This window comes from Anopheles merus, chromosome X (genome assembly GCF_017562075.2).
Source record: "Anopheles merus strain MAF chromosome X, AmerM5.1, whole genome shotgun sequence".
NCBI lineage: Eukaryota > Metazoa > Arthropoda > Insecta > Diptera > Culicidae > Anopheles > Anopheles merus.
This window is the reverse complement of record NC_054081.1, coordinates 1,723,117-1,739,824: the sequence shown is the minus strand read 5'-3', so window position 1 is coordinate 1,739,824 and position 16,708 is coordinate 1,723,117. Positions and strand designations below refer to the sequence as shown.

The following is a 16,708-nucleotide window of genomic DNA, read 5'->3' as shown; positions in this document are numbered from 1 at the left end:
CCGTTTTGAAGAGTTAGATGAACAGGTGTTGGAGCAGCTAGCCCAGTTGGGGAAACCCACTTGTTTTACAGGAGATTGAAAAAGGCACGTACCGGGGTGTCCTCCAAAAATTGCAATGTGCCGAGTTGTTCAAGATGGGGTCGGAGAGGCGTATCGTCGAAATGTATCAGCTGATCATGAAAGTCTGGGAAGGAACTACAGGAGAAGTGTAAAATGGATGTCATTCATCCAGGCTATAAAAAGGGCGACAGACTGAATTGCTCGAATGTTCGAGCCATCCCCTCAATGCCGCCTACAAGATCCTGTACCAGATCTTGTACTGCAGACTTGCAGCTGGCTTTGTTGGAGGCTACACACCATCTGTTCTTCTGCTATCTTGGGACGATCAATACTTCGGACAGCGACATCAGTGGTCCTATATGGACATGATTCTTGGACCATTCTTGGAGCTTGCTGAGTACGGCGAACCGAGCATCCTTTCGGTGACGAAGGCTGGCAGGATACGATGGCTGGGGCATGTTATGAGGATGCCCGCCTCATGCCTCACCAAAAAAATGTTACAAAGCGTAGTTGACAAATAATCGCTGTAGGTGATCAGAACTCCAGAAAAGTTCTAGATCTATAGGCATAAAAGATCTAAAAAGCAAGGCTCCAGAAGGAAAACCCTAAGCGTGGCATCAATGTTCAACAAAGTCCGATAACTTACCTTACTTACCGCACAGAAGCCAACCCTTTTCCCTCTCCCTAGTGGGTTGTCATCGGCCAAAAATAAACAAACACAACCATAACTATGCTTGCCCGTTTGAGTTTTGCTTAGAACGTAAACAAAATCCTTTATTTAACCATTAAACCCGACGATCGGAGGTCAATAATAGCAGAATAGCGGATACGATTTAGAGATTATTATTTTTTTATTTACCCGCCCTCTTCCCACTTGTCCTTTTATCGGTTTTTGTTTTGTTTTATTTTTTTCCGAGCGGCAAGCAAGAGTGCTGCCGCCCTTTCCGAGTTGTCTTTTTTGTGTTCTTTTATCGGGTGTAGCTTTATCGGGTGGATTGTTTTAAGTTGGTAGTTTTTTTTCGTTTTATTCTTTTTTAATTGTATATATACGTATTTCTTTTCCTCTTCTGTTTCGCTTTCCTTGTTCGCTAGCATACTCGCTTCTACTTCGTATCGATCGCAATGTATCAGACGTCTTACTCGACCGGCATTTGCGCACTGCGTGTCAGCGCGATTTTTGCGTTTTCTCTGGCGTTACACGCTTTCTTTGTAACATTCGCAGACGTGTTTTTTTCCTCTCTCTCTTTACCCGGCTCGAGGTGGAACCACGAGCGCGTGTTTCGAATGCATTTGGCGGTTCGTGTATCATCGTTAGCGCGCGTTTCGTTTACTGTTCGCTTTTCGAGTAACGATCGGACCCGCGTAGTGCCTCGCGGAGCCACACAGGATTGGGAGCGATCGGAGGTGAGAGAAATGTAAGGGAGGGCAGAGACCAAGAGCGGGAGGAGAGGTCCGTTGTGCTCCAGGAGCAAAAACCAGAAAAGAGTAAACAGAGACCTTCCAAAACAATCAAACCCGAAAACAGACAAAAGCGTGTGGTGTGGGTGATGGGCACCGAGCTCGAACGAATTTCCCAATGGTCAAAACAGCTTCCTGAAGCCACCCAGCTTTGACCGGTGCTGCCCAAACAACCGGCCGGTGCGACCGTACGCCGTCCCGCGGCGCACCCGTACCGCCTCCCGAACCCGGTCGTGGCGGATAGTACGCGACGTGATTGAAGGCCGTGGGCAGGGAGGAGGGGAAGGAGCAGCAGAAAGCGGGTCGCAGTCTCGTGTAATTTTGTTGCGGATTGTTTGTTGGTTTTTGCTTTAACGTAGCGCTCGGTGTACCTGTGGCCGTTGGCCGTGCAATGTACACCATACCCCCGTGTCGACCGTCGTCACCCTGCCCACGCGCGCGCGGCACGGCAAAACGGAACCGGAAGCTGCTGCAGGAGGCACGCACCGACAGAGGAGGAGAAAGGAACTCGCACTCGAGGAGAGTGCACGCACGCACACCGTGAGAGAGCATTCCGTGCAGAAGTGAAAGGTTTTCAATTTTTAGAAAATAAAAAAAATGATCGAAAAAAATTGGTAAAATCGAAAAAAAGGTGGTTTGACCCCAAATGGTAGGAGTGCGGTTGGGGCACCGGGTACGGGACGACAGACGGCGACCGGTGCTAGTTCGCGGTTGGAAAGTGCTCCGGAGCGTTTCAAAACTGGGCGGTTGGATGCTTTTGACGGAGAGTTTACGTTCGAGCTAGGCGCCCGGAAGTCCCGGGAATCGGGGGAGTGTTGGGGAGGGATTGGTGGATATTTGGAACGGGGATTCGGGAGTTCTCCATACGTCTAAACCTTGCTAGAATGCAGCCCGCAAGCGGACAAGGTGCGCTTCCGAGGGATCGACAGAATTCGCGCGGGAACAACGGCGGATGCTCGCGCAGAAGGCTTGCGAGAAGTGGAGAGGTGGGTCACGTACGTGCCCACCCGCAAAAAGGCTCCACCCGGGCAAACCAGACACACCGGGCTGGGCCGCCGGCCGTACCGATCGCATTGCCAAATTTAAAAAAAACGGAAAAAAGAATACGCACTAGGAAAAATGAAAACCGAAAGTTGTTTTTGTTGTTGTTTTTTTTTGTCGTTGTTTTGTTGTTGGCTGGCACGGTCTTACGATCTAGCGGTAGGAAGGTTACGATGCTGGCGAAGAATATGGCGGTTTGCAGCAGGCAGCTTAATGTATATACGCTATAGTTGCGCCGACAGTAGGATTAGAGCTTAAAGATAGGAGGTGAGTAAAGAGAGTCCGGTATGCGTGGTTCGTTCTTGTTGCGTAAAGTAGCGAAAGATACCGTCACGGCACACTTGTGGAGCATAGAGTAGAGTTATGTTTTTTTAACTGTTTTTTTTTTGCATTTTCATTTGCACTATGGATCCTGGAACGGGTCGGGACTAGAGGTAGGGGGCGCGGACCGTTGCCAAAGCAGCGAGTGCAAGCATGGGTAACGCTTGCCCCTCCCTGCGCGAACAGGCCCTTTCCACTGGGCCCGATCCGTCTCCTCGCTGTTTCAGAGGGAGATCCTTTGCTTCCCACACACACATACATACACACACTCGCGTAGCGCACGTACACGTCATTAGCGCGATGGTAGATCGCAGACGCAGCCCACCGGGCGAAATGGTACCGCCATCCTGCCGAGCCGTTGAAATTCTGTCGATCAGAAGAACGCACGTGCGCATCTAGGCACTGTTGAGACGGGTGGGAGAGAAAGGAGGGGAAGGAGAAGTGGGGAAACGATTTTTATTTCAACATAACGCAATGTAACGCATAGTAACGCTATGTAACGCATTGTTACGTAACGTTATGTAACGTAACGTAACGTGTTGTAATAAAGCAAAAAAAACGAATAAATGATTAGAAAAGGAGAAAAATCCTCGTGGAAAACGGAGAAATAGTCCAGGAAAAATTAAAAACCTTCTTGGCCAAGGACCATACACATAACGTTTAAAGTAAGAGGTCAGCATAATCATCGACCACCGACCAAATTCTCGTCGGCGCTCAGTCGTGCCCCATGCCTGACCGTGGTAGTGCAATAACACCCGTCCGTTAAGTCACACCTGATTTGTTTGGGGTTTTAACTGGTGCCGTGACCAGGATCGTAACGGCTCGCGTGTTGCGCACGCGCACAAAAACACACCGACACACACGTACCCGCACGCGCAAACACTCTACCATTTGCTGCCGCCCGAGCCAGCTCGCAGCGGCCGCGCCCGAATGCAGCAGCGGCACGGACCGGTCGTAGAAAAGTGAGCGAAAAGAAAAAAAGAAACCGTTTAACCGTTTAATCGCTCGCTTCTGAGTCGCTGAGAGAACGCGCGCTGGGTTGGGGCGTTTGTTTTTTTTTAATTTATATATATCTATCGTAGGTGTTAGGGCGCCCCCCTGGCCCGCTCCAAAGTGTCCGCTCTCGTGAACGCGCAGCTACGTCGACTCGTGATCTCGGTTGATCGCCGTTTTGGAGCGGGCGTTCGGCGAGCGCGTGCAAATTGTGGTTTCGTTTCGTACTGTTCTCTGTGGCTGTGGGGGTCGTAACATTTATACGCTATATAACTGCACACTGGAAGGTTGTTAGATCCATTGCGGAAAGGGGCGCCGCGACTGGGCGAGATTACCCGGCCTGCCCGGAGACCCACGGCCGGGCGGTCTCGCGGCGGTGTTTCCCGCCAGGGGGGGGGGACACTATGCTCCGGCACTGCAGACCGGCTGGCGTCGGTCGAATGTGGCGATCGTGGAACACGCGCACACGCACACTCACAACACTAAGGGGCACGCACACATGGACACACTCACACGCACATAGCCACAGGCGCACTTACAGGCCAGGCCGGCAGGCCAGAGCACCCCTGAGGCGCAGGACAGCACCGCCGGAGGGATCGCCGCGGACATGGGCCGGCCGCGCCAGCACCACACAGCCACTTTTGGAAGCGCCCCGTCTCTCGCCCGCAGGCGACAGACACGGATCTAGCCGCGAAAAGGAAGAATAAGAAACTTAGTCTATGTAAGCTAAATGTACGCGCCCGCACACTAGCACACCCCCATCGAAAAGGGACGGGAGCGCCAGCGGCGGACGCTTCTCGTTACCGGAGATTCGAGGGCGCGGCGTAACGCGTGCGAGTCGGCGCTATGGGACGCATGGCGGGGGTGCAGAAGGCACGTACACACACACACGGGACCGTCTGGACACTACCACGGCGAAGCGACGGGAGAGTTTGGATCGCTCACAACCACTCGGTCACACACCACCACCACCACACCAGGATAGGACGGAGCTACCCGACGACGTCTTCCGCCCCGAGTTGGGCCACTCCCAACCGAAAGCCACCAGCTTCTCCAGCGCATTCCCAGCCCCTCCCCGAGCAGGTGTGTCACTGACCATGACGGCATGATGATTTGCAGGAGTATTTGTAGTAGTTGATGTTTGCTAATTTATGATATACATGTAGATATTGATATTTGCTTGAAGGATCACGCGCACACTTGCACACACACACACACAACTCCACAAACTTGGCGCACACTCGGTTGTTGGGGTGGCGGCGTGGGAAGCTGGCAGTTGTGCTGCTGCTGTTGCTGTTGCTGCCGGAACCATCCGGGCCAGACACAAGCTGCAACGTTTGGATAGAGAGAGAAAGAGAGAAAAGAGAGAGAGAGAGAGAGAGAGAGAGAGAAAAGAAAAAAAGGAAGAGCAAAGTACAGAAACGATGTGTTTGAAGGTACTGGCGGCCGCCGTATGACGGCATACCCGCGCAAGGATGGTGGTGATGGTCTCTCCAGCGCCTCGACACACACGGCAGCACACGCACACACACAAACACACGCACATTGCCACACGGATCGCGAAGATTCTCATGATACGGGGCAGGAAAATCGAAAAGAAAGTGAATGTATGCGCGCGCGAACGCGAGTGAGTGTTTCGAGGAGCACACACATGCACACTCTTTCCTAGGACCCACTTAGTAAGAGGGGGGGAGGGAGGGGGCCAGACGTTGGCACGGGGTATTTGACAATTGGTGTGGGAGTGGCTATGAAGAGAGAAGGAGACGCAGTTGGTGGTTCACGTGACCCATATATCATGCGCGGTGGAGCATGTGACCTTTGTGTGGTTTTTTGTTATCATTATTCAAAGGCTTCTTCTTTTTTTCTTTTTGGAAGCACACAATTACATCCGGACCTTTCTAGATAAGACCCTCCTACACTTGTCAAAAGTTCCACGCAGGTGGATAAAGAAGTTAAAAGTTCTCCCCGGCCACAGTTCGAGAGGGAATCTATCCCATCTGGCCTTGTAGAAGCCGACGCTTCTAGTAAACAGACTACGGAGCGCTCGAAAATATAACGTGCAATAGCTGCACATAAACAGCTATTCCTTCTCAATAGTATCTATCATCGACACATCTAGTGGAGTAATCTTCATCCTTCATCTTACATCCTGTATCTTCCGCTTACAGTCTCACTCCGCGCAACTCCTTCCTGCTTACGCATTCGTGCGCGCGTTTGGTCTAATTTCTGTTCCTTCTACACCGTAGTTTTTTTCCTTCATTTCTTCGTACGTCTTTAAGTTGTTTGCGAATTCGAAATCGCGCTTCGCTCGGACTACTTTTCACACGCATGTAACGAACTCCCTTACGGTGTATAGCATCTGTGCTGTTCGCTGTTTTTTTGTCCGCAAACGTGTGATCTTCACAATAATCAACACTAATTGACCAAACGTGGGCAAACGTGCGCACACACTACGCATTATAAGTAAACGCCAGATACTAAAATCGAAACAAAATTAGTAACAGAGTGTAAGTTCACCATTCGGTGCGGTCTTTTTGGTGGGTTCTGTGCGCCCACTAATGGGACACGTTACCTGCGCTTCGTTCGTGCAGCAATCACAGGACACACCCTTGCATCAAAACTGCGGGCGGTTAACTTTTCGAGCATTTCGTGCAAAACTAGTGTTTGCCTGTTTCCTCTCTCTTTCTCTCTCTCTCTTCCTGTTCCGCTTGGGACCGGGTCTGTTCGCACACGCACTCACACATTGCGTTTCGGAACCGTGATTTGGCCAGTTTTGGGCAGCAAACTTTTCCTCTTTTCTTCTTTCTTTAAGAGTTAGTGGGACGACTACACGATCGTTGCCTATCACCTCTCTCCTGCGCACACAGCTTAGCAAGCACATGCAACACATACACACGCATCGAGCCGTCTCGAGCGACCGAATGGCCATACCTTGGGCGGTGCCCGCGAGCCAGAGAGAAAAATGATGGAAAAGGCGCCGCCAATACAACCAGCGTGTTGGTGGGTTGGTGAATAGTACACATCGAAATGTCAATGCTAGAGCGTCGTGTGCACTTTTTTTGGTATAGAGTTAAAAAAACGAACAATTTATTGCGAATAAATGAAAAACAAAAAAACGAAAGCAAACGAAAAGATTTTACCAAACGCAATACACGGCAAATACACGACACACTACTGTCCAATTGTGTTGGGCAAAAAATTTCTTCAACAAAAAAGAATCGGTTTCGTTTGAAAATGGAATTTGTAGTTTTATTCGAGTTCTTTTTTTTTTCTTTGGTAATTGGTTTGTTTCAGTTCTGCCCCTTCGGTTGAGATCCTCCCACCGCCCGGTAGAGTAATTGGTTCTGGTTTGCACCACCCCCTTGGCCCGGATGTGTTGGGGCACGAGGGTGTTTTCCGTGACGGATAGGAACGGAGGATACGGGGCAACATCAAACAGTTTTCACAAACAAGTTAAAGCAGAAAATGTTTAACACACAAAAACGGCTGCTTTTTTAAATAATCTTTTCCTTTTTTTTTTCTTGATTCTGTCCTTCTTTTTTACAACAACTCAACTAGGCTCAGCATTGCCCAAAACCTCCACGACCCCGGGAGAAGGGGTGCGGGGCATCCTGCAAAGCGATTGCAATTTATTCTTTGCCGTCGATAAACAATGTGTCCGTAGGGGGTGTTTTCGTACATAAAAAACGATCGTTTTGAGCTTAAGCTCCCAGAATGTTTGATTCTCGCACATCAGAGATAATGCATCTGTCACCAGTTGAATCGTAATGGCGTTCTTTTATCCTTATTTTCACTGAATCTTTGGTAAGTACGTTTTCTTAAAATAAAAAAACTTATTCCGCTTTTTTTCGTTTGCCCGCCCGCATTCCCACAGGTCCTGTCCTTGTTTGTTTGATTGTGTTTTGATTCCATTGTGGTGTTCACTTCACTTTTTTGCTTCAGTTTGCTACGAGAGCTTCAGAATTGCTTATTTTTGTGTTCACATATCTTGCCTCGCGGTTATGGTAGAGTTCGTATAGATATTTCAACATTCGATCTATACCTCCAACCTGCTTTACTCAATGCCTGCTAACACAGTACAACAAAGCATTTTTCTAGTCGTCTCGGCAACCTTCAATGTAGTTTTTTTTTGTTTTTTTTTGGCATGGGAATAAATTCCTTTTCAAATTTGAAAGCATTTCTAGAGGTAGAATGGTTTTTCTAGGTCACCCTGAGGCGGAACCTAATCGCGGAAAAGATTACTAATTACTTGATCATCGTAATCATTTTGCAATCAATGTTTTCTGTTATAGTGCACGATTCTTCAAAGAATTTGCAGCAACGAGATGCATATGCTAAGGCATTGCACTATCAATCATGCACGTTTCCATGTCTAGATTACAGTATAGGATCGTGTTTTTGTTTATAGACTTTGAAGACTTAGGGAGCATCTACATGATAGCAACTATATCTTATGGTGTACAAATCTGCATAAAATTGGCAACAACTGGCACCACTTTGCTGACTATACTTCGATTCACTTGTGTTCACTGGTTTTGTGTGAGTAGATATACATAAAATAATAATACGCATCTTCCTCTCGCATGTATGATTTTGTTATGTCAGGTAAGAATTGTCATACATCGATAAGATAATACGAGAGCCGACAATCGAAACATCTCTATCCATATCTAAATGTGCTTCGGTTGAAATTATTGCAACGTAAACAACAGTACAAGGTTCGCAAGATATTCGATATGGGTCGTAACAATCATTTCAAAGTTGTGATAAGCCGTGGTACGCCTTTCAAGAATGAATTGGAGTAATGTTCAACTTCTTCGCTTTCGCTATACTTTCTAGTTCGTAGCAATGATACTGTCAACCATTTCAAAGATAATGCCCAGAAATGCCGCATTCAAATAATTTCAAACCCATTCCGGTGACACTAGTGGCGCGCTTATGTCTTAAAACGCATTCGCACAAAAATGACGTCACCATTCGCGTTCGAACACTCTCGTCAAAAAGGTTCGAAACGCACTCCGCGCCTTCTGGAATCAAAGCCATCGTTGGATTTTGCTCTCTTCTCGCTTTGCCACCTGCTGGCACACCGTCCGTGTCCAGAGGTTCTTCGCGCTTGCCGAGCAAAACCGTCGCCGCTGGAACCCTGGAGCCTCCGCCGCCACCGCCGCCGCCGCCGCCGTCACCACCACAGGAACCCGCCATCCCGTCGCTCTGGAACCGAAAACCCTAACCGATGAGCCCATCTTCTCGCGACTTTCTGCATCCACTTCACGCTTGCCTGGGCTTTCGAGAACAAATACTGCCTTTCTTCCGCCTCCATATCAACAGCATCCAGATGCACATGGAAACAAGACCGAAGTGCATCGCAAGGCTCTGCGCAATCGACCGTGCAAACTCGGGAACAAAGCATCATCTGTGTGCGGCCGTGGTGGGTTGAAGGGTACCACATGGACATCAAAGATGCTAATGTGACTTCTCCTTCCAACGAGGACGACAAAGTGTGGCAAGCGCACCAGCAGCTTTCAACTCGTTATGATCCGATCTCCATTCTGTGAGCCCTTGGGCGGGAACATCCGATCACTTGCGAGATCTTCCAAGGAAGAAACTAACCCACACGCATACGCACACACACGGTCCTGTTGTCTAGCACGAAACGATCGAGCTAGGGCAACTACTTGTTGAGCACACGGGTTGATTGAACTTGAAGCGCCTTGCCACAAAACAAAACTGCACCATCTGCATAGCAGCGGACGGTCACTAGTCAGGTTGAGAAGCCGACGTCAACCTTGTATCCAATTGATTCTTGATTGCTGGATGATATTTGGCAGCACAATGTTTCGAACTTCTTGGTGAACGATATCGCCTGTCCTATAAATGTATGATCAAGTATCCGCTCACGCAGATGCAGAAACACCTAAGCGCGCGTGAAACTGTGTTCTGAAGTTGTTGTAGAAGATCTCCCTCCCGTTCGTGAATCTCAGAGGAATGTGGAACTCATTCTGAACGCCTAAGCGTATTATTAGCCTTTCTTCAGTACTCTTGCGTGTTTCCAGCAGCTGGTAACTGATATGCTCTTGCTGAGAGTTTCCGATCTTCAAGGTGTATGTTTGCACGAAACTTGTGAGAAGCATATGCTGATAAGGTTTTGAACTTCGATGAGCAGAAATGAAAGCCTCGGAGAGTTTAGAAAACGTAACGTCGTGTGGCATCAGAGCTGCCCCAATCTATAGGCCGCATCTGCAGAATTCGTCCTACAGGTCTGGAGCACTCGCATGTACTGCAGACACGATTGTGCAGGTAACCAACTTGGTCGTCTATATGTGTGATGTCATATCAGGGGTAGAGAATACATTCCAGTCGAATGTCAGGGGCATTGTGTGCATCGCAGTACATCTTCGGTGTCGTAACAGCGCAACAAACTAGGATCATCAACATCATCAGGGAAGCGTTTGAAGATGGTGCAACATTTTGCAACGCTTGGAAATATGGTTGCTATAATGTGTGCCGTAGCTGAAGCTAGCTTGTATCTCTGCAATTGTGTTCGTCTAGTGTGCTGGGGTACACATCAACCAAACGCTGGTGTCGTGTTGTCACAAGCGAAACAGGAAACATTCGCATGTGTCAGAAAGCACTTCTGTGTAGATGATCCATCTTTACATTAAAGCTTTATCCAATTAGTTCCTTAAATCTTGTTATGTCACTGGTTAAATCTCTTCCATCCGACGCTGGATCTAATGTTCAATTTCTTTGCGCTCCGTACGCTGTACGCCATAGCCATAGATACTGTCGGCCGTTAGGATAGTGTTCAGAAATATCCAATTCAAATCAATGCCGACCATTCGGTGACATTGGACCGCGCACTTGCATCAAAAGGGCAGTCGCGCAAAAATTGACGTCACCTTTCAAGAGATTCTGCCGTAGTCTGCCATCTTCTATAATAAAAGCCGTCGTTGGATTTTGCTCTCTTCTCGCTGGCCACCTGCTGGCACACCGTCCGTGTCCAGGGGCTCTTCGCGCTTGCCGAGCAAAACCGTCGCCTCCGGAACCCTGAAGCCGCCGCCGCGACCACCACCACAGGAACCCGCCATCCCGCCGCTCCGGAACCGAAAACCCTAACCGATGATGGGCCCATCTTCTCGCGACTCTCTGCTTCCTCTTCACGCTTGCCTGGGCTTTCGAGAGAAACTTCTTGCGATACGCTGGTCCGAGCTAGAGTCAGAGCCAACGTGAGGGGAACTAGCGCCGAAGTACGCATCCACAGGTCTCTGGATGGACCGCGCAAACTTCTATGGCACACATGCCATGGCACATCGGCGAAACATCTCCTTCGGTGAAACATAGCAACATTCTAAACGTTGCCAAGAGGGATGAAGTAGACACAAAAGCTGGGCGCTCGTCGAGTCAGGTCTCCACCAGCTTCTTCCAACTGGAACAGCGTGAAGACGTTTTCTATACACGTCGTAGCTTCTATTGCATGTCTGATGCCCGTCTTCCGAGGAGACAAAAAAAAATGATTGAAGAGAAAAATTGGCCAGACAGCAAGCTGCAACGAAGCGATGGGCAGGTTGCACCATCGCTGACGTCTCCAAACCCGCCGTCACGCAGCGACCACACGCCTTAGAAGAATGCAGTAGACACACGCGCGCGGTTGTAGACCAACTCCATTCTCCGCCATCAGATACTTTAATCCACAGCCACTTATTGCCAACCAGTGGCCCAGTTGGGGTAGTAGTGCAGCTGGATGAAACTGACCAATCGTCTGGACGCAATGGTACGAAGACGATAGGCATCTTTGAAAACGGTCGCTAGCAACATCCAAACTTGAAACAGCTTCCATATCTTTCCCGTGCGCACGTACGCCTAAGCGCGAGCCAGGAGTTGTCTTCGGCGCGTTGCACAATTCTGTGATGAGGAGATACAATTTTATGATGAGGGGCCCAGGTATTGGATGGCATAATGAACCGATTGGAATGAGCTGGAGCAATCCCTTTTCCTACAGACGTAGCAATTCCAGTACAGTGTGAGCCCAATTCGTTCCCCATCCTTCGCAACTGCGCGTATTCTGAAGTGTGAAGGCAGTGGTAGTCCAGGCAATGGAGGAGCGCAACCTGAGAATAGGGAGGTGATAAGCAAATCTACACCACACCAACAGTTGCACCTGCTCGCTGTCTTTGGTCGGGATCAAATCGTCTTCATAGCGGATGGCCACCGCTTTTTAGCCGAACGGACGTCCCTTGAGGTCTCGCTGAGCTCTCTCTCTCTCTCTCTCTCTGTCTCTTACACATGTGATTGTGCGTCCTTATAGTTCTACGATTGTATCCCATCTCAATACGACGCTGCATCCTAAAAAAAGGGGGCGAAGCTAAACAGCTCGGTGTGCATTAAGCGAGTCAGCACGACTCGAAATGGTTTCGCAAATCTACTCTTCTGGCCGTTTACTAAAACGCCATGAGGCATCACTCGGTGAGATGTGAGAAACATAAGTGAAGGAAAAAGTGTTACGTATTTTTTTACGCGCTCTATTGCTGCACCACATGGCAGGTTTTGCTGAGAGGAAAAACAAAAAATGTCGTTGAAATTAAGTACGATTACAAAAGATACCTTTCTTCTTCGGAAGACCGCTCTGTCACGCCGGCTAGCCGGAAGCTTCTCCATCATTGGGACACGGTATGACGGGCCTGTTCCCCACTGTTTTTCCGCCCCACCGAGGTGAGGTGTAATACGACATCTTTTTTTCCTGTCACAAAATAAGTAACTCACTTCTCACCGAGGATTGGCCCAACACTCAAACCCATTTACATTTGATACTTAGTGTAGAAAGGTGGAAATTGGTCCCAAAGCCACGAATGTCACACGTGGGCCCCGCGTGGGCTAAATATTCGTCAGATCTGGGTGCACAAAAGGGGTTGCCCGTTGCCGTGAAAGCGCAGCTGCTGACCCTTAAGTATACAGTGGTAGTGCCGGCGGTTCGCATAATGGTCGAAAGACGGATGGGGGCAGTCGAGAGGAGGTACAGCTGTCAAAGAAAGCTAAGATTTGCCCGATTTTGCCACGAAAATACTTTCCATATGATAGAGAGAGAAAAAAAAAACAAAAGTACACCCATTGTATACCCGCCTGGAAGCTTGGGTAGAAGATGTGGCCTTCCTTGAAAGATTTTCCATCAGTGCCATTCGCTTTCCTCGTATGTCTCTCTCACTCTCTGTTTTTTCGTTCGCCTCCTTTGCTTTTACTCGAAGCAGGAATGCAAAACGCCGCCGCCAGAACCACCAGTCAAATAGAAAAGTGCTCTCCAGTACCGTAAGCTTCTTTCGCCCTTTAGTGAAGGATGTACATCAATTGGCCACACTCTATAGTAATGCAAGTCAGGTTCCATAAAAAATTCTGGCAAGGAAAAGCAGAGTTAGGATGGGAGAAAGATGCGTAGCTGTCTCGACCGGTGCTGAAAGTAGAAGAGAAAATGCAACGAAATTGTTAAGACATACAACATACAGAAGACAGAGTTGGAATATGAAAAGCGAATCAAGATATGTGATAATGTAATAATGGGATCAAACAAAAGATAACAGTCAGTAGAGAAGGTCATAGCTTACAATCGAGGGCAAAAATAAAGTGTATAAAGTATGGTAGTGTCTCTTTTGGTTGCTAGTTCAATAACTCAATACAATGTCAATACACAGAGGAGCGATTATAAACCATCCTCATAAACCCAATATGAAAAGAAAGAATAAGGGTAATCGATCGAAATCTGACATCTCTCACTTCCGATGAACACTACGTATGAGTCATCGAATCATTGGTGAGTAACAAAAACTTTTTGTAGCGATGCAAACAAATAAATTTGATTATAAGATGGAAATCCCATGACCCATACGAGCTTTGAACACTCATCACTAGAAATTACACGCATATATGTATAAATCATGTATAATTCCATTGAAGCCATAACGGCTACCCGGCTCTATCCGATATGATTTTAAATGCTTATGAGTTTATATTTATACTTCATATAGTTATGGTATGAGCTTGATGTTTTCGAAAGTGTTTTTGTTGCTGCAGAGAAACCTAACCAACTAAAGAAAGAAACCCTGAAGCATCAGCAAAACTGCTTTTGGTGTGGCGAAGTAATTAAGTAGCAACCGGAGCAAACCAATGCGACATACGTCTAAGCGCAGAGCAAACGTGACGCCGGTCGTGACTCTGGAAATCGATGGAAAACTCGTTGCTCCCTTGCAGAGTTTTTTCCTCTTCATTTTCTTTTTGCCTCTTTTCAAAGCAGTGTGCTATTCCGCAGTCTGGAACGCATGAGCTCTAAAAATAAAACCGCCCACTTTCACTTTATGCGCCACGATCGCTCCAACTCTGGGGTAGAGGACCGTCACCACCAGCACCACGGAAGCAGCCCCAACGGCGTGGCAAGGCAAGCCACTCGGCAAGATGGCAGACATTGTGGATCAGTAAGTTGGCACCCTGGTGGGAGCGAACGGTAAGGTTTCCAATAGCTTCGGGAAAGGGAGACGAGGTTATTGGCCGTTCCAATACCTATGCAGTTGGTGGTGGGAGGTCTTTCGTGGAGTGTTTACCACACACAACAGATAATTTTGTTTGAACAATTGCAAAACACCCCCATTGCTTCGAGGCTTAGGGGCATTACATTGCCTGAATGGTAATAGGTTCCCTGGTTGAAGTAGCCTGCATTCCTGGTTTTCTTATGCCATGTATTTCTCTACTCCAGATTATAATTGGGACCTTGCTATTGCACGATCACTCCCTCAGATGTCATCTCAGACATTGAAATTTGAAATTGGAACAGCTCATCGCTTGAAGGCGTTGGTGAGCGACCAACTAATATTTCCCTTTCCCCCCTCTTTGTTTCCCTCATTTCTCCACCATAATGAGCACATCAGGAGGTGAGAGGGGGGGGGGAGGCATTTGATCATCAGCAGTGCACGTCGTATCGTGTCTTTTCCTTAGTAGGCGAATAGGAGTGAGTGTACCCGTACCCAAAAGCAAGCTGTGCAATGACGCAATACGGTAGAAGAATAGCGCTGCACACACGACGCGGTCACAATGGCGCCGTACGAACCAACAGGTATCGGTCGTCGCCATTAGACGCCCGTCGACTGTTCTCGCAAACGGCGTAGCAACCATTTTGTGACGTGTTGCGTCGCAGCTTCATGGTCATTTGTCTTTTCATTTTTTTTGTTCTCCAGCGACGCGTCATACGCGAAGCATCTGCTGAATGTTCGACCCCGACGAATGGAAAAACGGATTGTACCGTAAGCGGTGCTTATAAAGGGGGAGCAGCGAACGTGACAGCGCAACACGAAAACCGTTGGAGAAAAACCTCCATCCTTCTAGACGTTACGATCCTAGCTCGACCTCGCGGTTGGAGTCGCGGAAGCCAAACAGCGTTGGTCTGTGTCTATTTTTCTGAAAAGGTTATTTTTAGTTATCCCCAACCTTAACGATAAGCAACATGCGGTTGGTAGCGCGATAGACGATTAAAACAACAACAGCGGTTTGATCAAGACAACGGATTCATCATCGCATAGCCTATCTCTTTCTCACTTGTTCTCACTCTATTTCGATATCTCTTTCCTACCAACATCTGTAAAGCCATTGCTTCCCATGCCCAGTCGCCCGACTCGTTTTCTGGGCCGTTTTTTGCTCTTTCCATCATGGCGACAGAAGTCAATTGTTTCCTACATTTCGAGCGTCAGGCAGCCAGGCCACAATGAGGCCATGACGAGGCTTTGGGCTGACCTTATTCCCTCACCCCTTCCTATAGCCTCTTTCTAATATGCTGCATGACAGCCTACAAGCCTACCGTTTTGCGACGCCATTTCCTATTGCGTCTTTGTTTTAGTTTTCTAACCTCAACTGCGCGTCTGTTGCCTTTGTAACTAGGTGTTTTTAGCCTTTCCTATCCCTTTCCTTTACAAAATGCAACGATTTTAAGCTAAATACATTTCCATTATATCACAATGCCTACTACTACTACACACACACGCACACACATGTAGAAACGCCAACGCACCTGGTTTTCCGTGCATCGTGAAGCTGCTACTTTCACAATGAAAAAGAAACAAAATCTCGTTCATTCTGCATTCACACAACCGCACACACAAGCACTATTTCTCGATTCGCTTGCTTTCTCGCTCTCAAATACAACGACACGTCACGTACGCCACGGCGTTCGGCAGACAGAGGAAGCACAGGGCAAAACACAGCACCAGTCTCGGTCGACGGCTCGCACCTTTCTGAACGTAACGGACGTCGCTTTCGACGAACTAACCCCTTGCACCAGCGACGACGATACACGCTGTTGGCTATGTGTGTGCGTGCGAGCGAGCGAGTGAGCGAGCGCGTGTGTATGCGTTGGTAGGGTGCATGCGGATGCACTGCAACGGTCAAATGAATGTAAATGTATGGTGGCGATTAGGGAAACGGGAATAATAGATGGTAATGCAGCAAAAAAAAAGAACGGTTGCTCGAGGTTGGAGGTAAAGGTACAAAAAAGAGACCTTTGATTTTGCTCACAGCGCTTACACCACTACAGAGAGCGTGGAGAATGGATGGCTATTTTCCCCTACAGAGCAAACGCTTCGTACGTTTTTACGCGATACTGTGTGAGAAGCAAACGGGCATTACATTTGCAGTGCAATCAATAAATATTGCTTAAACAGAACATTTAATCATACATTTTTAAAAGAGCTCAATTTGCTCATTCCCCCGTGCTAGGTTCAATTCGGTGTGACACATTTAAAAAAAAAAAACGGGTTGATTGCAACACACACGAAGCGCAGCAAGGCCATGTGGAAACGGAGTTGGG

The 16,708-nt window shown here is 48.1% G+C and overlaps 1 long non-coding RNA gene across 1 annotated transcript; it reads right to left on the bottom strand.

Annotated features, from left to right (window-relative positions):
• Window positions 1-1,001: 1,001 nt before the first annotated feature.
• LOC121593022 lies at window positions 1,002-16,384 on the bottom strand. Its single transcript, XR_006004716.1, has 2 exons — window positions 15,914-16,384; window positions 1,002-13,315 (listed from the first exon to the last, which is right to left on the bottom strand). It is a non-coding gene; the product is annotated as an uncharacterized LOC121593022 (long non-coding RNA).
• Between the last annotated feature and the right edge of the window lie 324 nt (window positions 16,385-16,708).